Below are 25,213 nucleotides of genomic sequence, written 5' to 3'. Positions count from 1 at the left end.
AAGAGCACACTTCAGGAAAAAGAGTATTGAGATGCATAGCCAGCAGGGAGGCTCCAAACCTCCAAGAACACAAACATTGACATCTATTTATTATATTATTAAATAAAGGTGAAATAAAAATAAAATAAACATTTGGCCAAAACATAGACATCTATAATGTACTGTACTGTACCGTAATGTATTGTACTGTACTCTACTGTACTGTGCTCTACTATACTGTACCCTACTCTACTGTGCTCTACTATACTGTACTTTACCCTACTCTACAGTAATCTACTGTATTCTACTTTACTGTGCTCTACTGTACTGTACTGTACTCAAGTTTACTTGTGTTTCTTACAATTCAAGAAAGGGCCCATGGACTGTTGATCTAGTGGTCTTGGTCTTGAGATCACCACATGAATTCAAGTTTTAACTTGTCATGATCTCAACTCACTGGGTCTCGATCTTGGGACCAATATCCTGGTAAAAATATTGCTTGCCTCTTATCCTGGAGGAGCTGCAGCCCCCCTGATAAATTGAAATACATTTGCCAAAGTTATAGAGTTACTGCTGTCTGTTCAGAAATAAATTAAATCATTCAGAATAGCCTAGTACACCATGAAAAAGCATACAATTAGTTACAGAGGATCAACAGCTTCTTTAAAAAAAAAAAGCCTAGCTCTCTATGAGTGTAGTCCAGTAACAAGGCATTGCCTACTGTCAGGAACACGCGACAAATCTGTCAGTGAACAAACAGCATGCAGACAAAACAGGCCCTTTCACAATACTTCAAATTAAATAGCTGGAAAACACAGGTTGAAAAGCAAATACAGTAGATCCTGCTGAAAGGAGAAGACTCTTTATTTAAATATTTGATCAACTTCCAAATAGGCTAATTGTTTTACAAAGTAAAAAAAAAGAGAGAGAGGCTTTTGGCACGAGCGCATCGGCCATCACCAGCGAGCGCATCGGCCATCACCAGCGAGCGCATCGGCCATCACCAGCGAGCGCATCGGCCATCACCAGCGAGCGCATCGGCCATCACCAGCGAGCGCATCGGCCATCACCAGCGAGCGCATCGGCCATCACCAGCGAGTAAGCTGCGCATCATTAGGTGAGTCAGTGAAACTGGAAAGCATTTTTAGGACTTTAATTTCCTTCCTTCTTGCTTGGTACACCCACTGGAAAACGTTTCCATGATGATTTTCTTTTACACAAACTTATGTTCATAAATATTTTTGTATGTGGCTGTCAGTTTCATATTTGAGACTTGTATCAGCAAAGAACAATCAATAATACTAAGGTAACCCATAGACACTGCAGTCCAAAACTTGGTGAAACCAACATAAAAGGCAGTAACTGACGTGAGTGATGGCAGTTACTGCTCCTTGGTTTCACCGTAGCTTTTTGCAGTTACTGAAAACATGACTTCAAATTTTATCCATAACACAACACAATGGAGGCAGGATATTTGTCCACATGACAAAGCATGTATCTAATGTATCAAAAATGTAATTAACACATTTTTTTCCAAATGTGCAGTTACTGTTCTTTTGCTTTGTAGGGCAGTCTACTGCTCCATGCCACTACGCAAATGTAATGATATAAATGGAATGCTTTACTATAGAGGTGATTTTGTTTCTCACACGTTCAGGTACCTCAGAGCTCCCAAAAAGATGAATAACATTCCACCCATGAGGTCACTAGGTCATTTGACTGCAGGAAAGGGCTCAAAATGATCATTGTGCATGGTTCTTCCTTTATTGTAACTTTATCACCATGTTCCAGTAGTGACACATTTAGTGGGGTGGAAAGGAATTCAGGTAAATATTTCAAATATGCAATACAATCAAAGTGTGGGAGTAGTATACAGTGCATTTGGGAAGTATTCAGACCCCTTCCCTTTTTCCAAATGTTGTTATGTTACAGCCTTATTCTACGGATTAAATGGATTCAAAAATGTTGTTCCTAATCAATCTACACACAATACCCCATAATGACAAAGCGATACTGTTAGAAATGTTTAAAAAATGTATTAAAAATTAAAAACAGAAATACCTTATCTACATAAGTATTCAGACCCTTTGCTATGAGACTCAAAATTGAGCTCAGGTGAATCCTGTTTCTATTGATCATCCTTGAGATGTTTCTACAACTTGATTGGAGTCCACCTGTGGTACATTCAATTGATTAGACATGATTTGGAAAGGTCCCACAGTCGACAGTGCATGTCAGAACAAAAACCAAGATCATTCTTGAGATGTTTCTACAACTTGATTGGAGTCCACCTGTGGTAAATTCAGATAATTGGACATGAATTTGAAAGGCACACACCTGTCTATATAAGGTCCCAAAGTTGACAGTGCATGTCAGAGCGAAGACCTGTCACGCCCTGGCCTTAGTTATCTTTGTTTTCTGTAGTATTTTGGTTAGGTCAGGGTGTGACAGGGGGGATGTTTGTGTCTTTGTCTATGTCTATGTTGTACGTTTGTAGCTTGTGTGTGCACTAACGTTTATAGCTTCACGATCGTTTGTTGTTTTGTTTCGTTTTGTTATAGTGTTCGTTACGTGTTTTTTTTCCCTTCTCTAAAATAAAAGAGAATGTATTTTGCACACGCTGCGCCTTGGTCCTCTCTCTCTCCGCAAGACGATCGTGACAAGACCAAGCCATGAGGTCGAAGGATTTGCCCGTAGAGGTCTGAGACAGGATTGTGTCAGGGCACAGATCTGGGGAAGGGTAGCAAAAAATGTCTGCAGCATTGAAGATACCCAAGAACACAGTGGCCTCCATCATTTTAAATGGAAGAAGTTTGGAAGTGTCACGCCCTGACCATAGAGAGCCTTTTTATTCTCTATTTTGGTTAGGTCGGGGTGTGACTAGGGTGTGTGATCTCGTGCATTTATTTCTATGTTGGCCTGGTATGGTTCCCAATCAGAGGCAGCTGTTTATCGTTGTCTCTGATTGGGGATCATATTTAGGCAGCCATTTCCCCACTGGTTTTTGTGGGATCTTGTTTCTGTGTAGTTGCCTGTGAGCACTGCTTGAGCTTCACGTTTTGTTTGCTGTTTATTGTTTTTGTGAGTTTCCTTTATTAAACATGTGGAACCCAAATCACGCTGCACGTTGGTCTGAGTATATTTCCAGTTCGTATGACGAGCGTGACAGGAAGCACCAAGACTCTTCCTAGAGCTAGCTGCCGGGCCAAACTCAGCAATCGGGGGAGAAGGGCCTTGGTCAGGGAGGTGACCAAGATCCCAATGGTCCCTCTGACAGAGCTCCTGAGTTCCTCTGTGGAGATGGAAGAAACTTCCAGAAGGACAACCATCTCAGCAGCACTCCACCAATCAGGCCTTTATGGTAGAATGGCCAGACGTAAGCCACTCCTCAGTAAAAGGCACATGACAGCCCACTTGGAGTTTGCCAAAAGACACCTAAAGACTCTCAGACCAATAAGAGTCTGTGGTCTGATGAAACCAAGATTTAACTCTTTGGCCTGAATAAAAAGTGTCACGTCTGGAGGAAATCTGGCATCATCCCTATGGTGAAGCATGGTGGTGACAGCATCATGCTGTGGGGATGTTTTTCAGCGGCAGGGACTGGGAGACTAGTCAGGATTGAGGGAAAGATGAATGGAGCAAAGTACAGAGAGATCCTTGATGAAAACCTGCTCCAGAGCGCTCAGGATCTCAGACTGGCGCGAAGGTTCACCTTCCAACAGGGCAACAACCCTAAGCACACAGCCAAGACAACGCAGGAGTGGCGTCGGGACAAATCTTTGAATGTCCTTGAATGGCCAGCCAGAGTCCGGACTTGAACCTGATCAAATATCTCTGGAGAGACCTGATAAATAGCTGTGTAGCGACGCTCCCCATCCAACCTGACAGAGCTTGAGAGGATCTGCAGAGAAGAATCGGAGAAATACAGGCGTGACAAGCTTGTAGCGTCATACCCAAGAAGACTCATTGTTATAATCGCTGCCAAAGGTTCTTCAACAAAGTAATGAGTCAATTATCTGAATATTTATGTAAATAAGATATTTCAGTTTTTTGCAAAAATGTCTAAAAACCTGTTTTTGCTTTGTCATTATGGGGTATTGTGTGTTGATGATGAGGGAAAAAACGATTTAATCAATTTTAGAATAAGGCTGTAACGTAACAAAATGTGGAAAAAGTCAAGGGGTCTGAATACTTTCCAAAGGCACTATATACAGTATGTCATGAGTTGCCCAATGATGTCTCCCTCCCAGAGGAGCTTGCTAGGCTTGCTTGTATATGCTTGCTATGCTTGCTTGTAAACAACACCAAGCCATACATGAGGGCTTTCGATTTTCCCGATCACTGTGTGATTTCGCTCTCTGTGGCTGACGTGAGATTTTTTTAAAGATTAACACTCGTAAGGCCGCGGGACCAGATGGGAATCAGCCGTTTCCAGCAACAATAGTAATTTACAACATTAACAATGTCTACACTGTATTTCTGATCAATTTGATGTTATTTTAATGGACCAAAAATGTGCTTTTCTTTCAAAAACAAGGACATTTCTAAGTGACCCCAACATTTTGAGCTGTAGTGTAGATTAATAGTGAAGACATCACATTTATAAAATAACACATATGGAATCATGTAGTAACCAAAAAGTGTTAAATAAATCAAAATATATTTTATATTTGATGTTCTTCAAAGTAGCCACCCTTTGCCTTGATGACAGCTTTGCACACTCTTGGCATTCTCTCAACCAGTTTAATGAGGTACTCACCTGGAATGCATTTCAATTAACAGGTGTGCCTTCTTAAAAGTTAATTTGTGGAATTTCTTTCCATCTTAATGCGTTTGAGCCAATCAGTTGTGTTGTGACAAGATAGGGGTGGTATACAGAAGACAGCCCTATTTGGTCAAAGACCAAGTCCATATAATGGCAAGAACAACTCGAAAAAGCAAAGAGAAACGACAGTCCATCATTACTTTAAGGCATGAAGGTCAGTCAATCTGGAACATTTCAAGAACTTTGAAAGTTTATTCAAGTGCAGTCGCAAAAACCATCAATTTCTATGATGAAACTGCTCTCATTTTTATTTTTTATTTTTTTTATTTCACCTTTATTTAACCAGGTAGGCAAATTGAGAACACGTTCTCATTTACAATTGCGACCTGGCCAAGATAAAGCAAAGCAGTTCGACACATACAACAACACATAGTTACACATGGAGTAAAACAAACATACAGTCAATAATACAGTGAAAAATAAGTCTATATACAATGTGAGCAAGTGAGGTGAGATAAGGGAGGTGAAGGCAAACAAAATATATATATAAATAAATAAAAATATAAAAAGGCCATGGTGGCGAAGTAAATACAATATAGCAAGTAAAAAATAAAAAATAAACACTGGAATGGTTGGTTTGCAGTGGAAGAAAGTGTAAAGTAGAGATAGAAATAATGGGGTGCAAAGGAGCAAAATAAATAAATAAATACAGTAGGTAAAGAGGTAGTTGTTTGGGCTAAATTATAGATGGGCTATGTACAGGTGCAGTAATCTATGAGCTGCTCTGACAGCTGGTGCTTAAAGCTAGTGAGGGAGATAAGTGTTTCCAGTTTCAGAGATTTTTGTAGTTCGTTCCAGTCATTGGCAGCAGAGAACTGGAAGGAGAGGCGGCCAAAGGAAGAATTGGTTTTGGGGGTGACCAGAGAGATATACCTGCTGGAGCGCGTGCTACAGGTAGGTGCTGCTATGGTGACCAGCGAGCTGAGATAAGGGGGGACTTTACCTAGCAGGGTCTTGTAGATGACCTGGAGCCAGTGGGTTTGGCGACGAGTATGAAGCGAGGGCCAGGAGGCCAATGAGGACCGCCACAGGAAAGGATACCCAGAGTTAGCTTTGCTGCAGAGGATCGGTTCATTAGAGTTACCAGCCTCAGAAATTGCAGGTCAAATAAATGCTTCACAGAGTTCAAGTAACAGACACATTTCAACATCAACTGTTCAGAGGAGACTGTGTGAATCAAGCCTTCATGGTTGAATTGCTGCAAAGAAACCACTACTTAAGGACATCAATAATAAGAAGAGACTTGCTTGGTCCAAGAAACACGAGCAATGGAAATCTGTCCTTTGGTCTGATGAGTCCAAATTTTAGATTTTTGGTTTGAACCGAGGTGTCTTTGTAAGACGCAAAGTAGGTGAATGGATGATCTCCGCATGTGTGGTTCCCACCGTGAAGCATGGAGGGGGAGGTGTGCTGGTGTGGGGGTGCATTGCTGGTGACACTGTCTGTGATTTATTTATAATTCAAGGCACACTTAACCAGCATGGCTACCACAGCATTCTGCAGTATTTGTATTTATTATGGATCCCCATTAGCTGCTGCCAAAGCAGCAGCTACTCTTCCTGGGGTCCAGCATAATTAAGGCAGTTTATACAATTTTTTAAATATTACAATACATTCACAGATTTCACAACACACTGTGTGCCCTCTGTACCCTACTCCACCACTACCACATATCTACAGTACTAAATCCATTTGTATATATAGTGCGTATGTTATCGTGTGTGTGTGTGTGTGTGTGTGTGTGTGTGTGTGTGTGTGTGTGTGTGTGTGCATGTGTCTGTGCCAATGTTTGTGCCGCTTCACAGTCCCCGCTGCTAAGGTGTTTTTTTAATCTGTTTTTTAAATGTAATTTTACTGCTTGCATCAGTTACTTGATGTGGAATAGAGTTCCACGTAGTCAGGGCTCTATTTAGTACTGTGTGCCTCCCATAGTCTGTTTGGGCTTGGGGACTTTGAAGAGACCTCTTGTGGCATGTCTAGTGGGGTATGCATGGGTGTCTGAGCTGTGTGCCAGTAGTTTAGACAAACAGCTCGGTGAGTTCAACATGTCAATACCTCTCATAAATAAAAGTACTGATGAAGTCAATCTCTCCTCCACTTTCAGCCAAGAGAGATTGACATGCATATTATTCATATTAGCTATCTGTGTACATCCAAGGGCCAGCAGTGCTGCCCTGTTCTGAGCCAATTGCAATTTTTTTTTGTGGCACCTGACCACATGACTGAACACTAGTCAAGTTGCGACAAAACTAGGGCCTGTAGGACTTGCCTTGTTGACAGGTAGAGCATCGCTTTATTATAGAAAGACTTCTCCCCATTTTAGCTACTACTGCATCAATATGTTTTGACCATGACAGTTTACAATCTAGGGTTACTCCAATCAGTTTAGTCTTCTCAACTTGCTCAATTTCCACATTATTTATTACAAGCTTTAGTTGAAGTTTAGGGTTTAGTGAGTGTTTTATTCCAAGTACAATGCTTTAAGTTTTAGAAATATTTAGGGCTAACTTATTCCTCGCCACCCACTCTGAAACTAACTGCAGCTCTTTGTTGAGTGTTGCAGTCATTTCAGTCGCTGTAGTAGCTGATGTGTATAGTGTTGAGTCATCCGCAGACATAGACACTCTGGCTTTACTCAAAGTCAGTGGCATGTCGTTAATAAAAATTGAAAAAAGCAAGGGACCTAAACCGCTACCCTGGGGAATTCCTGATTCTAACTGGATTATATTTGAGAGGCTTCCATTAAAGAACACCCTCTATGTTCTGTTAGACAAGTAACCCCTCATCCACATTATAGCAGGGGGTGTAAAGCCATAACACATAAGTTCTTCCAGCAGCAGACTATGATCGATAATGTCAAAAGCTGCACTGAAGTCTAACAAGACAGCCCCCACAATCATTTTATCATCAATTTCTCTCAGCCAATCATCAGTCATTTGTGTAAGTGCTGTGCTTGTTGAGTGTCCTTCCTTATAAGCATGCTGAAATGCTGTTGTCAATTTGTTTACTGTGAAATAGCATTGTATCTGGTCAAACAGAATTTTTCCCAGAAGTTTACTAAGGGTTGGTAACAGCCTGATTGGTCGGCTGTTTGAGCCAGTAAAGGCGGCTTTACTGTTCTTGGGTAGTGGAATGACTTTAGCTTCCCTCCAGGCCCGAGGGCACATGCTCTCTAGTAGGCTTAAATAGAAGATGTGGCAAATAGGAGTGGCAATATCGCCTGCTATTATCCTCAGTAATTTTCCATCTAGATTGTCGGACCCCGTTGGCTTGTCATTGCTGATAGACAACAATATATATATATATTTTCACCTCTTCCACACTGACTTTACGGAACTCAAAAGTACAATTCTTGTCTTTCATAATTTGGTCTGATATACTTGGATGTGTAGTGGCAGCGTTTGTTGCTGGCATGTCATCCCTAAGTTTGCTTATCTTGCCAATGAAAAAGTAATTAAAGTAGTTCGCAATATCAGTGGGCTTTTTGATGAATGAGCCATCTGATTCAATGAATGAAGGAGTGATACAGATTTTATATAGATTTTTCTACTGTATTATTGATTGTATGTTTGTTATTCCATGTGTAACTCTGTGTTGTTGTATGTGTCGAACTGCTTTGCTTTATCTTGGCCAGGTCGCAGTTGCAAATGAGAACTTGTTCTCAACTAGCCTACCTAGCTAAATAAAGGGGAAATAAAATAAAAATAAAAATACGCCATCCCATCTGGTTTGTGCTTAACAGGACAATGATCCAAAACACACCTCTAGGATGTGTAAGGACTATTTGACCAAGGAGAGTGATGGAGTGCTGCATCAGATGAGCTGGCCCCAACAATCACCCAACCTCAAACCAATTGAGATGGTTTGGGATGAGTTGGACCGCAGAGTGAAGGAAAAGCAGCCAACAAGTGCTCAGCATATGTGGAAACTCCTTCAAGACTCTTGGAAAAGCATCCCAGGTGAAGCTGGTTGAGAGAATGCAAAGCTATCATCAAGGTAAAGCTATCATCATGGCTACTTTGAAGAATCCCAAATATAGAATATATTTTGATTTGTTTAACACTTTTTTGGTTGATACATTAATCCATACTGATACATTACTCCTTATTTCATAGTTTTGATGTCTTCACTATTATTCTACAATGTAGAAAATAGTAAAGAATAAAGAAAAACCCTTGAATGATTAGGTGTCCCCAGCTTTTGACTGGTACTGTACCTTCAGTGAGGGCTTGACATTAACCTGTTCATCCACGTCCTTCAGACAAGGTGACTGAAAATGTGTTGTTTGATGCAACCACTTCACAAAAGAAAGTTCATTATTATTTCCATACCGTTATTATAGAGAATCAGAAAAATGATGCTACGCTCTGCTTATTGGCTACTTAGCTTATTTAAGCCTGTCTCAAAATACCACACTGCCACGTTAAGACAGAAAAAATGCTCTTTACCTGACTCACTTTTCAATGATGGCTAGAAATGCACATGTTTTAAGCTCTTGTAGGAAGCAACCACTCCATATTGGTGACTAGAAATTAGGTATAACTTGGCTAATAACTCCGTTACTAGCAAAGAATATGAACAAATTTGAACACATGGCTACATGCAACTCTGGCTTTGATCTCAAAACAAGCACATCTACTCTAATCACTCATGCTGTAAACACAGTCCGGTGCATTGTGCCCACAATAAATTATTTTGCATAGTTAGTTTTGTTTCGGTATGTTGAATTGAAAGTGGCTAATAGTGGCATATCCCACAATAGAGGGAAACATTGATAGTGTTAACTAAAGGGGAAAACTAGAAAGTTGAGTGAAGTTCAATCTCGTCCTTCTCTGCACTGGCTGATATTTCTTCTGCATTGCAGTCCTTGGGTAGCAGCGCGCCCGCGCACAACTTAGAGGGAACATTGCTCACATACCTTAGTTAAGTATGTTTTCACAGACGACAACCACATAAGAGTCTCTAGAAGCTTTTTCTGAGGATGGTCTGAGAGCAACATTCATCTGGCTTATCTCCTCTAACCTACAGTATATTATCATGTCCTATTGATTTGGCATTGGGTGGTTGTGCTGACAGGAACTCCACAGGCTGCAGTAAGAGGTGGCTGCAGGAGTGAGATGGTAGCTGAGGCTATAAAGAGATGGCCAATATTAAGCATAGAGGTGGTCAGCATTCCTTATAGTATCTATTCTTCCAGCCATCTTTTTGTCTCTGCTGTCAGTCTCTCTATCTTTTTCTTTTAAGGCGTCTGTGCTTTTTTCCACCTATCTATCCTATCCCCTTTTCTTGTATCTCTTTTCATCTCCCTTTAGTGTCTTTACTCATCTCCCCTCTCTCCCCTTCTCTCACTCCGTCCTTCAAAATGCTGTTTGATACACCTGAGTGCCGTCGAGCTTCACTATTCACCCCATGCTCTCTCTCTCTGCCTCTACCTGTCCCTCTCTCTACCAATCTCCCATTACTCTCTACCCCTCCCCGTCTTTTCCCTGCACTACACCTATGTGCAAGTGGACATTTCCAAACCCATCCCTCTCCTCTGCACTCTCCCTCTCATTCTCTTTCTCTCTCTCTGCCTCCCCCTTTCTCTCTCCCTCTGAGGCCTGTGCATTATACCTGTGTGCCGATGGCTGCTCTGCTGCTCCTGAATTCTCTCTACCCGTTTGGAATGTTAAACAGCTCCTTTCCGTCTCACTCTCCCTCCCTCCCTCACTCTCACTGTCACCGCAGTACTGAAAACTTTTAGGATTCTGTCTCAGTCAAATTCGTTAGACATCACATCATCAATCTCTAGCCAATTACTGCTCTTTGGCTTATTCTGCTCTACATCTGTGTGATACAGAACCATCTGAAAGTTTGCAAGGCTCCCTGCCTGCTCAGTTTTTATGTGCCTATAAGACCATTTTCCACCACTGGTTTGTGTGTGTGTGTGTGTGTGTGTGTGTGTGTGTGTGTGTGTGTGTGTGTGTGTGTGTGTGTGTGTGTGTGTGTGTGTGTGTGTGTGTGTGTGTGTGTGTGTGTGTGTGTGTGTCTGTGTCTGTGTGTGTCTGTGTGTGTGTTTGGAGAAAGGATATATTTTTCAACCTCTCTCACACAATGTTCTTCATGACAGATTACTCATTTTTCATCTCTCTCTTCTTTTCACCCTCCTCCTCTCTCTCCTTTCCCCCTCCTACTTTAATGGGGGAGTATGGACAAAAGCAGTGATAGTTGTTTGGCTCTATGCATTGTGTGGTGATGGGGGAAGGGGAAGAGAAGGACTTAAGGACACATACACAGCTACATACATAAACAGACAACAAACACTATCAATGCAAATCCTATCAAAGACACTATTAGGCTTGATGGGTCATCAAATAACTTTGCACCAGTATTGATACATTCACATATACAGTTTAAATCAAAAGAAAAAGTTAAATCAAAAGAAAAACTAACTTTAGATTCAGGATATTCTTGCAGCACTTTTGCAGCAACTCATAATCATCAACGCTGTCAAGTTCCAGTCTGTTTGTGCTGACACTGCTTTCAAAAACTAATGTCATAATAGAAGGCTTTTCTCCAGCGGTATAAATAGTGTGTGTCTTGTTTGTCAAGGCTGTTTGAGACATGTTCAGAAATGTGCTGCCTGCCAGCCTGTTGTTCCTACTAGAACTACAATTTTACACATTTTCTCACCCTAACTTTATATAACTTCTGCAGTGTCACATAATCCAACCCCCCCCTAAAACGTTTTGAAAGGACACATAATCCAAGCACAGTTGTAACTCAAGTCATATCCTTCTTTCTTTTCCTCTGGTTGTGTTCCTTGACTTGGGTGGATTTTGCTCAGGCCAGGCTAATTGCAAAGTCCTGTTCGCCTCCTCCTCATTCCTTCCCCTTCCCCCTCTGTCGCCTCTCTCTTTCCTTCAGCACTCGCTCTCTCTTTCTCTCTCTGGGTAATTCTCTGACTGGCTCTACCTAATGTTTTCTATCACTCTCTCCCTCCTCATCTTTACTTACTCTGCAGATTCACATTACTCACCATCGCTTCCTCTCTTTCTCTTGCCCTCTCTCTCCTTTTCTCTCATCTTCTCCTTGCCCTGTCAACTGTATTTCAGCTATGTTTCTACCGCTGCTCTCACAATCATTATATATACACATCTGTTGTGCCTCTTTACCTGTGTCTTCCAGCCTTTCTGTCGCTCAATCTCTGTCTTTACACTCTCTATCTGATTCTCACTTTCTTCCTCTCTCTCTCTCTCTCTCTCTCCCTCCACCTCTACCCCTCCCTGACACAGCTGAAACCCTACTGTCTGCTCTGCCAGAGTGTGTGTGTGTGTGTGTCTACTTCCCTGCCTGCCTGGTATCACCATGGTGACGGGTTGGTGCTATCTTACCTCAGTCTCTTCTTGGCAAGGGTACTGGTTCTGGGACGAATCTGCCCTAGTCCCCAGGCCAATAGGCTGTGACGCCAACGGTCCACACTGAGCCTGCCAGCTCCACCAAATGGAGCCCACATATGGGCCTCATCTATAAGATATACAGTTCTGGAGGTCCCACTGTTCTACAGATACAGAACCAAACCACGCAGCCCTCTCCAGGTACAGAACATATCATTAGGGCTAGCATTTTAGAGTTATGTCACAATAAGGCTTAGGACTATACATTATTTATAACAAAGCAAAACATTATCTAATTTATACGCAGTTCAATCAAACTCGCAGTCCCGGATAAAGGGGTTTGATTGAATATGGCACCCTGTTAATTCAGTTGATTAAATCTAGAATTTCATCAAAATGCAAAAAAATACAATTTGTATAAATGTATTTCTTATCATCATGAATATCTGGCTAATATACACATACTGAGATAATATTTGAATACTGAATAGCCTGCCTACACTGGAATACTGTACATGTTAAGTTGTCCAAGCCACACCCATTCTGTATACCATCATTACCATGTTAAAGCAGATGATAGCTGAACAGCCTATTAAGTATTACACTTACAGGCATTTGCACACAATTCAATGTTCCTCAGGTTAATTAAGAAATAAGGCAGGGGGGCATGTCTAATATACCACCGATAAGAGCTGTTCTTACCCACGACGCATCGCGGAGTGCCTGTACACAGCCCTAAGCCGTGGTGTTTTGGCTATATACCACAAACCCCTGAGGTGCTTTATTGCTATTATAAACTAGTTACCAACGTAATTAGAGCAGTACAAATAAGTCATGTGTCATACCAGTGGTATACAGTCTGATATACCACGGCTGTCTGCTAATCACCGAGTTTATAACTAAAAATAAACACCGTGGCATTATTATGTTCTAATATCGTCGCTGTTCAGCCGTCTACACCAGAACCCAAGATCTCCTCTTGGGGCATACATGTAGTTGTAGTCCGTATCCGGGAGGTCTGCCCTACCTAAAATAACAACGTTCGACGTGAATAACTACTTTCCCCAGCAGCCCCAACGCTCAGCACAAGCTGGCTTCTTGCTCTTCGAGAGTGTTTCCCATTTAAACAAACACAGTGCTGAAGATGGCGGAGAGTTAATGGGGAAAGGAAGAAGCTATTGGTGCGCTCACAGAGATATATCTATTTGGTGAGTTTACTACATTTCCCCTTTACGCGTTCATTTTAATAAAGCTCGGTTTTACGCACGACGGCATTGTTCCTCGTTCGGTTGGACGGAAGTGCCCCGACATCGTTTTCCACTGATGTGTAGTAGGGCTCTATATACTCGTCGTAACACAATAATATACGCTACGGTGTACGGGCACGGTGCATGCCCGTTTACTTTGACAGCAAAAGTGTTTGTTGTTTTATAGGGACGCTCCAAGCCAAGGTCATGGATTTTGGTGTAAATATAGCGCGCTATATAAATGGTTTCTGACATGTTAGTGGGGTTGAATGTATTTGTCATAGCTGAGGAATTTAAAATAAAGTGCCCGTTCGTTTGGACCTAGAACTTTGAGGGAAGGTGTTTTCTAACTTACTAAGACAATGTTTTAAAACGTGTCTATGTGCCTGGTTGGTACCCTTGGCGCAGACAGCACATAATACATTTTTTATATTTCTGACTCTTAGGTTAGCCTGCTTTAGGACATGTTGCTTTTCATTCAGTAAGTTCATGTCGCCCGGCGGTGAAGGGGTAAAGTCTAACCAGCTCAAATTTAAATATAAATGACCAGCTCAAATTTAAATATTGTCCTATCACTGAATGATATAGGGACAATTCCGCATTAAATAGGTGGTGGGCCGAAGCTCAAAAGATTGAAGTTGACTGATCCCCGTCGAGGGAGGAGCAGATTTTTGATGTATATGACATTAAAACGTATGATGACGATAAAATATGTTGGCACCTTCAATTCCTGCACATTTCTCTCCTTGATTTTTAAACCAGATGACATTTCAAATAGCAGCTGCCCAATAATACCATAGTGGGCATGCATCATGTTTGATGCATTGGAATGAATATAAGTTATGGAGAATGATAAAGAGCCTGTAGGATTATAGAAAAATAAGTTGGGAAATGAATGTTGGTGAGTTTTAACTACTAAATGTTCAGTGAATGTAAGAATATTTAGGTGGTTTACATTATTAACTTTCCTACTAACCTTCTAAAAGTTGACGTGCCAAAATCATTATTCTACTAACTATGACTGAGTATGATGCATGTTTTCCATAATGTAGGTTTCATGCATATACATTCGATCAAACACTCACAAATAATGTTTCACCATTTATTGAGTACAGAGACAAATAGCAAAGGTGTCTCAGACAGTATTTTAAGTATTTAAATATAGTGTAGCCTACCAATCAATGTATATCAAGTGCCGTGGAGGGCACAATCTTAAAATGTTGCAGTCCAGAAATGAGAGCTAACCATCTATGCCAAGAGACTGTAGAACTGTCATCAACACATGCTTCAGTATTTCCCCTTCTCTCAAGCGACATTTGTGGGCCCAGGCCTTATAGGATCCCACCCTAGTCACCAAAGTAGCTGACCGATGTAGAGAGAGAGACAAGGACCTTAGTAGAATGTAATCTAAAGCTTGTGTGGTCCAGAGACGAGGACTCTACCATCTATGGTAAAAGCCTGGGTTCCTGATGGGGACTGTAGAATTTTCCCAACTGCAGGTTACAATAATAAAACAATCTGTTTGTCCCGTTATACTGATTCTACATAAAATGTAGTCTTTGAGATGCTCAAACAAGCACGTGTATCTATAGTTGTACTTCAACTTTAAAATGCACAACACTGTAAGACAAAACCCACAAAGAAAAGACAAAAGGCACATGTATATGTGGGTCCAATATTTAAATAGTGACAGCAGGGTTAGTTCAAACTGCAGTAGGAAGGTTCTCCTCACAGGTGAGTGAATAAGCCCATGCTTGGTGAATAGCACTTGGTTGATCTCTGGGAGCAGGACACAGGATAACTGAATAGATGTAAGACAAAAGAGACAAGGATTAATCAAATAAATCATCACAACAAAGGAATGTAGTTTGTGAGCTAGAAAATGAACATCCTGACAGTCTGAGGCTGGCTGCTCTGCACTCATCCTACTATTGACAGGGATAATGTGGCATTTGTTATTTGTCCGAATGAAATTAGTGGGTCTTGCCTTGATGACTGTATTAGATTTACACTACTTGTCCTATTGATTTTTGTAGTCTTCAATTATTACTTGGAAAAAACTGATAGCTAAAATGCTCCTTGTCCCGGAATGGCATGCTAGCTAGTGATAAAGTTATCTGCTCCTGCTAGCTACAGTAGCAACAGATCTTCTTGTTGCAACTAGCTAACTAGCAAGCTAGCTACATTACTAAGGTTGCTGTGTTTTAAGTTGGGAGTCATTTTAAAGCTTGCATTGATGGTATGACGTTTTTAAAACTAAATAGTTCATTACAAATATACAAACATTGCATCACCCGATAACAGTTTGTCGCCAGCTGTCTACTACCTTAGATACAGATAACGGGATTGGCAGACGTGATCATCAGAGATAGTACCATGGATAGTACACAACTTTTGATTGGTTTACAGTTTCGAACTCGGCGGTGTTGCCTGTCCAGTTAGCGAACATAAAAGTAAGTATTTAGAAAATATTTGCAAAAATGAACATTCCCAAGAAACGGAAATGTGTTCAGAATAAATAAATGTACACTATGTAAAAAACCAGCTCCTCCTTTGACAGAGATCGATCATCTCGAAAACTGAAGCAGATAGTTTGCTATGGCCACCACCTAAAAATAGTGATGCTGAGACTCACTTTTTCACATTAAAATGTATGCCAAGCAAAAACCATTGATTGCAAAGTTCAACAAACCGTATGTAGAAGTCTACCTTTAACTTTAATTGCCACAGAACATTTTACTAAAACATATTTACTTGAGGAACAGTGCAGATGCAAAGTTTGGTAACAGAATGACAGTAAAATATTTTTTTGTGTGACCATGTTTTCCAAAAACATTAAGGTTCAAAGATGTTTGCAGAAAGAATGGGGTGTCAGCTATGATATGACACCTTGAGTTTGAAGTGGATCAACACCCGGTAACAGGATGACATCTTGGGTCCTTGATCTGTACTATACAGAAATGCATAATTATGAGTGTCATTCCCTTCATGGTGATGTATCCTGAATAGGTACACAAAGGTAGCTAGGTGCATGTTTGGGTGTTATTATACACTAGCAATTATTCTAATGAGCTCTGCCCCCAAACAAGACCAAATTTGGTTGGTCCAGAGTGACCCGACCAAATCAGAACCAATCATAGACGTCTATGTTTCACAAGTTTGGACAGTACAGCAAAGTAGAACATTGCACAGGACAGTACAGTTTAGTAGAGTTCAGTACAGTACAGTAGAGGATAGTACAGTAAAGTAATTTACAGTAAATTAAGGTATAGAAGGGTACAGTACAGCAGAGTACAGTACACTTCAGTAGAGTACAGTGCCTTCAGAAAGTATTCAGACCCCTTGACTTTTTCCACATTTTGTTACGTTACAGCCTTATTCTAAAATTGATTAAAAAATTAATAATTCTAAGCAATTATAAACAGATAAACCTTACTTAAATAAGTATTCAGACCCTTTGTGTTTCCATTGATCATCCTTGAGATGTTTGTACAACTTGATTCGAGTCCACCTGTTGTAAATTCAATTGATTGGACATGATTTGGAAAGGCACACACCTGTCTATATAAGGTACCACAGTTGACCACATGTCAGAGCAAAACCAAGGCATGAGGTAGAAGGAATTGTCTGTAGAGCTCCGAGACAGGATTGTGTCGGTACAGATTTGGGGAAGGGTATCAAAACATTTATGCAGCACTGAAGGTCCCCAAGAACACAGTGGCCTCCATCATTCTTAAATGGAAGAAGTTTGGAACCACCAAGACTCTTCCTAGAGCTGGCCACCCGGCCAAACTGAGCAATCAGGAAAGAAGGGCCTTGGTCAGGGAGGGGACCATGAACCCGATGGTCACTCTAACAGAGCTCTAGAGTTCCTCTGTGGAGATGAGAGAACCTCCCAGGACAACCATCTCTGCAGCACTCCACCAATCAGGCCTTTATGGTAGAGTGGCCAGACAGAAGCCACTCCTCAGTAAAAGGCAGATGACAGCCCGCTTGGAGTTTGCCAAAACATTCACTGGTCTGATGAAACCAAGATTGAACTCTTTGGCCTGGAGGAACGTCTGGAGGAAACGTGCCACCATCCTTACGGGGAAGCACGGTGGTGGCAGCATCATGCTGTGGGGAGGTTTTTCAGCACCAGAGACTGGGAGACTTGTCAGGTTCGAGGGAAAGCTGAATGGATCAAAGTACTGAGAGATCCTTGATGAAAACCAGCACTCTCAGGACCTCAGACTGGGGCAAAGGTTCACCTTCCAACAGGACAACGACCCTAAGGACACAGCCAAGACAACACAGGAGTGTCTTCGGGACAAGTCTCTCAATGTCCTTGAGTGGCCCAGCCAGAGCCCGGACTTAAACTTGATGGAACATCTCTGGAGACCTGAAAATAGCTGTGCAGAAACGCTCCCCCTCCAACCTGACAGAGCTTGAGAGGATCTGTAGAGAAGAATCTGAGAAACTCTCCAAATACAGGTGTGCCAAGCTTGTAGCGTCATACCCAAGAAGACTCAAGGCTGTAATCGCTGCCAAAGGTGCTTCAACAAAGTACTGAGTAAAGGGTGTTAATACTTATGTACATTTAATATTTCAGTGTTTTATTTTTTTATAAATTATATAAACCTGTTTTTGCTTTGTCATTATGGGGTATTGTGTGTAGATTGATGAGAGGGAAAAACTATTTAATCCATTTTAGAATAAGGCTGTAACGTAACCAAACATGGAAAAAGTCAAGGGGTCTGAATACTTTCCTAAGGCACTGCATATTATAGTGTGCTCTACTGTACTGTACAGGTAAGCGTACATATTCCTTTTATTTAGGATGACGCCGACAAAAACAATAAAAAATACAAAAACAACCGTGAAGCTACCAAGAAAGGAGGGAAAAGGGCTAACTAAGTATGGTTCCCAATCAGAGACAACGATAGACAGCTGTCCCTGATTGAGAACCATACTGGAGACCCTCGTTGTGGGCCCCGGACTGGGAACCCTCGTTGTGGGCCCCGGACTGGGCACCCTCGCTGCGGTCCCCGGACTCGGCACCCTCGTTGCGGGCCCCGGACTGGGTACCCTCGTTGCGGGCCCCGGACTGGGCACCCTCGTTGCGGGCCCCGGACTGGGCACCCTCGTTGCGGGCCCCGGATTGGGCACCCTCGTTGCGGGCCCCGGACTGGGCACCCTCATTGCGTTCTCCGGACCAGAGACCGTCGCTGGATGCTCCGGACTGGGGAACGTCGTTGGAGGCTCCGGACTGGGGAATGTCGCTGGAGGCTCCGGACTGGAGGACATCGCTGGAGGCTCCGGACTGGAGAACGTCGCTGGAGGCTCCGGACTATGACTCCTCACTGGAGGCTTCGTGCCATGGATCATCACTGGAGGCTTCGTGCCATGGATCATCACTGGAGGCTTCTTGCCATGGATCATCACTGGAGGCTTCGTGCCATGGATCATTACTGGAGGCTTCTTGCCATGGATCATCACTGGAGGCTTCTTGCCATGGATCATCACTGGAGGCTTCTTGCCATGGATCATCACTGGAGGCTTCGTGCCATGGATCTTCAATGAAGGATTCTTGCCATGGATCATCACTGGAGGCTTCGTGCCATGGATTATCACTGGAGGCTTCGTGCCATGGATCATCACTGGAGGCTTCTTGCCATGGATCATCACTGAAGGCTTCTTGCCATGGATCATCACTGGAGGCTTCGTGCCATGGATCATCACTGGAGTGAGGAGACATATGGGCAGTCTGGTACGTGGAGCTGCCACAGGGCTCACCAGGCTGGGGAGACATACAGGAGGCCTGGTTCTGGCAGCAGGCACAGGACTCACCAGGCTGGGGAGACATACAGGAGGCTTAGTTCTGGGCGCAGGCACAGGACTCACCAGGCTGGAGAGACATACAGAAGGCTTTGTCCTTGGCAGAGGCACCGGATACACTGGGCCGTGTAGGCGCACTGGAGGTCTCAAGCTTAGAGCCTACACAACCCGTCCTGGCTGGGTGGTTATCTTCGCCCTGCAAATGCGGGGCGCTGGCACAGGACGCACTGGGCTGTGCAGACGCACCGGAGACACTGTGCGTAGAGCCGGCGCAGGATATACTGGGCCGAGGAGGCGCACTGGAGGTCTGGAGAGCAGGGCTGGCACAACCCGTCCTGGCTGGATGCTCACCCTAGCCCGGCAGATGCGGGGAGCTGGGATGTAGCGCACCGGGCTGTGAACGCACTGGAGACACCGTGCGCTCCACCGCATAACACGGTGTCTGACCAGTACGACGCTCGCCACGGTAAGCACGAGGAGTTGGCTCAGGTCTCCAACCTGACTCAGCCAATCTTCTCGTGTGCCCCCCAGGGCTGCCTCTCGGGCTTCCTCGCTAACCGTGTACGTCTCGCCGACTCAATTCTCCGGTATCCCTCTTCGCACTGCTCAATTGAATCCCAGGCGGGCTCTGGCACTCTCCCTGGGTCGACCGACCACCTCTCTACCTCCTCCCAGGTTGTCTCATACTCCTGGCCATGCTGCTTGGTCCAATGGTGGTGGGAAGTTCTGTCACGGCCGTCGAATGAAGAGGACCAAGGTGCAGCGTGGCGAGCGTACATATTCCATTTATTTAGGATGACGCCGACAAAAACAATAAACAATACAAAAACAACCGTGAAGCTTAAGGCTATAGTGCCGCAAACCAAGTTAACTTCCCACTAAGAAAGGAGGGAAAAGGGCTAAATAAGTATGGTTCCCAATCAGAGACAACGATAGACAGCTGTCCCTGATTGAGAACCATACCCGGCCAAAACATAGAAATACAAAATCATAGAAAAACAAAACATAGAATGCCCACCCCAAATCACACCCTGACCAAACCAAATAGAGACATTAAAAGTCTCTCTAAGGTCAGGGCGTGACAGCTGTGCTCTACTACAACTCTGTTTTGTGACTACAATGATTTCCCATTGTGTCATTGGTAACAGAGTGACACATTTTAATCACTTAATAATTAATAAACAAAATTGTTATCAGTAAAAACACTCACTAATTGATAGGTCTACCTGTACGTGTTACTTCTGTGAACTTTCATAATTCTCCCTTAAAGTTGAAATCGGAAGTTTACATACACCTTAGCCAAATACATTTAAACTCAGTTTTTCACAATTCCTGACATTTAATCCTACTAAATATTCCCTGTTTTAGGTCAGTTAGGATCACCACTTTATTTTAAGAATGGGAAATGTCAGAATAATAGTAGAGAGAATAATTTTTACATACACTCAATTAGTATTTGGTAGCATTGCCTTTAAATTGTTTAACTTGGGTCAAACGTTTCGGGTAGCCTTCCACAAGCTTCCCACAATAAGTTTGGTGAATTTTGGCCCATTCCTCCTGACAGAGCTGGAGCAACTGAGTCTTGCACGCACACGCTTTTTCAGTTCTGCCCACACGTTTTCTATAGGATTGAGGTCAAGGCTTTGTGATGGCCACTCCAATACCGTGACTTTATTGTCCTTAAGCCATGTTGCCACAACTTTGGAAGTATGCTTGGGGTCATTGTCCATTTGGAAGACCCATTTGCAACCAAGCTTTAACTTCCTGACTGATGTCTTGAGATGTTGCTTCAATATATCCACATAATTTTACTTCCTCATGATGCCATTTATTTTGTAAGGTGCACCAGTCCCTTCTGCAGCAAAGCACCTTCACAACATGATGCTGCCACCCCCGTGCTTCACGGTTGGGATGGTGTTCTTCGGCTTGCAAGCCTCCCCCTTTTTCCTCCAAACATAACGATGGTCATTATGGCCAAACAGTTCTATTTTGTTTCATCAGACATTTGGACATTTCTCCAAAAAGTACAATCTTTGTCCCCATGTTCAGTTGCAAACCGTAGTCTGGCTTTTTTATGGCGGTTTTGGAGCAGTGGCTTCTTCCTTGCTGAGCAGCCTTTCAGGTTATCTCGATATAGGACTCGTTTTACTGTGGATATAGATACTTTTGTCCCTGTTTCCTCCAGCATCTTCACAAGGTCCTTTGCTGTTATTCTGGGATTGATTTGCATTTTTCGCACCAAAGTACGTTTATCTCTAGGAGACAGAATGCGTCTCCTTCTTGAGCGGTATGAAGGCTGCGTGGTCCCATGGTGTTTATACTTGTTTGTACAGATGAACGTGGTACCTTCAGGCGTTTGGAAATTGCTCCCAAGGATGAACCAGACTTGTGGAGGTCTACAATTGTTTTTCTGAGGTCTTGGCGGATTTCTTTTGATTTTCCCATGATGTCAAGCAAGAGGCACAGAGTTTGAAGGTAGGCCTTGAAATACATCCACAGGTACACCTCCAATTGACTCAAATTATCTAAATTAGTCTATCAGAAGCTTCTGAAGCCATGACATCATTTTCTGGAATTTTCCAAGCTGTTTAAAGGCACAGTCAACTTAGTGTATGTAAACTTCTGAACCACTGGAATTGTGATACAGTGAATTACAAGTGAAATAATCTGTCTGTAAACAATTGTTGGAAAAATGACTTGTGTCATGCACAAAGTAGATGTCCTAACCGACTTGCCAAAACTATAGTTTGTTAACAAGACATTTGTGGTGTGGTTGAAAAACGAGTTTTAATGACTCCAACCCAAGTGTATGTAAACTTCCGACTTCAACTGTATGTGGGTTTTTGCTAACAGAATAACAAAAATAGGCAATTTTCTTTTGGCTTACAGAAGGCAAATCATTTTTGCGAAACTAAATATAATAGTTGGCAGGGGCCTTTAACATTATTGTGTTTTTATTGTTTTTCTAATCAGGGGTTGGAACCAGTTCAGGGTGCAGAACCGAAAACTGGAAAATAAATACATAATTCAAGGAACAGAAACAGAACTTGGAACGAAAGTGATCCATAGTGTTCTGGAACAGAAACATTATTTTAAAAGCATTGGAACCGTTTAATAACGTTATTTTACATTCCAGGAAAAATGTTGTAGTCCCACAACAAAGTGCATATGCAAAGCCCTCACTCTGTCACTCAGAAATGTATTCCAGTGTCTGCCTGCAAGCTGAAAATATTTGCCTGTGCGTGTTTAGGCTACCTGCCCCTCCCCCTCCAAAGAATAGGCTACTCTACTGATGTTACACGCTTGATTCAGAAGAAAGGGAGAGATTTTGAATTAGCTAGAGAAGAATGGATTAACTTTTTCAATGCTAGTTAAGGATACTATAGGCCAAGTTATCACATTTCACTTTGGATTTATTAACTGCAAGAAGGTAAGATGTGTTTGTAATTCTGGTGCCACTCAGCACACACAAGCTTGACCAAGGCAGTTAACCCACTGTTCTCCGGGTATGGATGTCGATTATGGCAGCCCCTGCACCTCTCTGATTCAGAGGGGTTGGGTTAAATGCGGAAGACACATTTCAGTTGAATGCATTCAGTTGTACAATTGACTAGGTATCCCCCTTTCCCTTTCCTATTAGCTTGCAAGCTCAAAGGACATTCAAAGTTCCTCCATAGAAGCCGCTCCTCCTTGGTATAATTCTGTGGACCTAATTCATATAATGCATGTCATAACAAGATGCCCTGCGCTTCAAGCCTCCTCTTCAACCCTGTCTCGCTCTCCCCCCACCTGCAAAATTTCAGTTGCATCTTGTGCCTTAGGCTACACTTGTCTCTCCATCACGCATGTAAACAACTACCTTGTCTGCTCTATCCACACTGATTGGTGAAGTAATTTTATGAGCTAAATGGATTTAAAAAATGTATTTCACAGGTTAAAAAAGGAGGAGAAAGGAACGATTCTGAACTGTATTTTGCTTGTGGGAACAGTGGAACGAAACAAAAAAATCTAGCGGTTCTGTTCATATTTTTGGTTCCTTCCAACTCCTGTTTCTAATAACTTTTCAAGACCTTTCTAGTAATATTTTTGAATCCCTCTTTGCTTATTCCTAATTGTTAGGATGGAAAATGGTTGAAAAACATATCTATGCCTCAATTTCCCAAAAATATAGACTCTTAGCTTTTCATTTGATATGCTCCTATAAACTTCACATATTGGTGCTCATGGGACCTTTTACATGGAAATGACCATAGTGACCCTGTACATGGATACGTTTAGGCGGCGTGCACTGTGCAGAAATGTTATTATAGTTGCATGAGAACGGTACAGGGGATTGGTCCGACCACCAATAGGGGACGGACGTGCGGTGTGCAAGTCAGACAGTGCTTTCCCATAATACAGTAGGCTATATGTGTAGATACTATTAATATTTACCTGTGCCCAATGCAGTTGATTTGATTGCCAATCTCAAGTAGGTCAAAGTGTAATATTAGATGTTAACTGCTTTAGATGTTGCTGCTGTGTGTAGACCTGTTTAACTATACTTGTGGGGACCAGAAGACCCCACAAGAATAGCAAACAAACAAAAATTTGACCAACTGGGGACGTTTTGTCAGTCCCCACAAGGTCAAATGCTATTCCGAGGGGGTTTAGGGTTAAGGTTAAAAGTAGTGTTAGGGTTAGAATTACGTTAAGGGTTAGGGTTAGGAGCTAGGATTAGGAACTAGGGTTATGGTTAAGGTTCAGGGTTATGGAAAATAGGATTTTGAATGAGACTGAATTGTGTATCCACAAAGTTAGTTATATAAGACTATGTGTGTGTGTGAAACTGAGTTAATGATCTACTCTAAAGGACCTGTCTTTTATGCACCCCTCCACCCCTCTCTCTTCATATATAACCGTCCTGTTACATAGTTCTGTTACATGATATATATAATCTGCAGCCCGACACCGGTACACTTATGACAACATCCAGCTCAAAGTGCAGGGCGCGAAATTCAAAATCTATTTTTTTTTAATATTTAACTTTCACACATTAACAAGTCCAAGACACCAGATGAAAGGTGCACATCTTGTGAATCAAGCCAACATGTCCGATTTTTAAAATGTTTTACAGGGAAGACAAAATATGTAAATCTATTAGCTAACCACGTTAGCAAAAGACACAACTTTTCTAACTCCATCAGTTTCTTACTCCATCAGGTGCTATCACAAATTCGACCAAATAAAGATATAAATAGCCACTAACCAAGAAACAAATTCATCAGATGACAGTCTGATAACATATTTATTGTATAGCATATGTTTTGTTCGAAAAATTTGCATATTTCATGTATAAACCATAGTTTACATTTCAGCTACAATCCGAAATTGCACCGAAAGCAGCCATAATATTTACAGACACCAACGTCAAATAGCTAATTACTCATCATAAAACATTTCTGAAAAATACATAGTCTGCAGCAATTGAAAGACAGGCATTTTGTGATTCCAAACAATATTTCCGATTTATTAAATGTTTTACAGCGAAAACAAAATGTATCGCTATATTAGCGTAGCTACAATAGACAGAAATAATTGGGCGCCCACGGCCAGTTCACATGCACGACAGATATATGAAATAACATCATAAAATGGGTCTTACTTTTGCTGATCTTTCATCAGAATGTTGAAGAACGTGTCCTCTGTCCAGATGAGTCGTTGTTTCGATTCAGAATGGCAAATTTCCCTCTTCAATTAGCATTGGCACTAGCCGAGTGGCATAAATTTCTCCAACGTAAACACAGTCAGAGGACGGAACACGGCAAAACTCCCGAATAAAGTTTCAATAATCTGATTAAACTATATTGAAAAAACATACATTACGATGATATGGTCACATGTATCAAAAAAAATTCGAGCCGGAGACGTTAGCCGTTCGTTACCAAGGCAAAACAGAAGTCAATCCCACTTCCTTCAGAGTACTGGAA

The 25,213-nt window shown here is 42.1% G+C and overlaps 1 protein-coding gene and 1 long non-coding RNA gene across 2 annotated transcripts in view; one reads left to right on the top strand and one right to left on the bottom strand.

The window, feature by feature from the left end:
* The first annotated feature begins 13,252 nt into the window (after positions 1 to 13,252).
* Positions 13,253 to 25,213, top strand: part of LOC139542772 (nuclear receptor coactivator 3-like) — a 103,681-nt gene continuing 91,720 nt past the window's right edge. Inside the window, exon 1 of the mRNA XM_071348592.1 lies at positions 13,253 to 13,388. The gene's annotated coding sequence lies outside the window, so the exon portion shown is untranslated. The remainder of the gene's footprint in view (positions 13,389 to 25,213) is intronic.
* Positions 14,516 to 25,213, bottom strand: part of LOC139542775 (uncharacterized) — a 50,792-nt gene continuing 40,094 nt past the window's right edge. The window contains exon 3 of the long non-coding RNA XR_011668547.1: positions 14,516 to 15,228. This is a non-coding gene — a long non-coding RNA (uncharacterized lncRNA). The remainder of the gene's footprint in view (positions 15,229 to 25,213) is intronic.

Source organism: Salvelinus alpinus, chromosome 17 (genome assembly GCF_045679555.1).
Source record: "Salvelinus alpinus chromosome 17, SLU_Salpinus.1, whole genome shotgun sequence".
NCBI classification, from domain to species: domain Eukaryota; kingdom Metazoa; phylum Chordata; class Actinopteri; order Salmoniformes; family Salmonidae; genus Salvelinus; species Salvelinus alpinus.
This window is presented reverse-complemented; position numbering and strand designations above follow the sequence as displayed.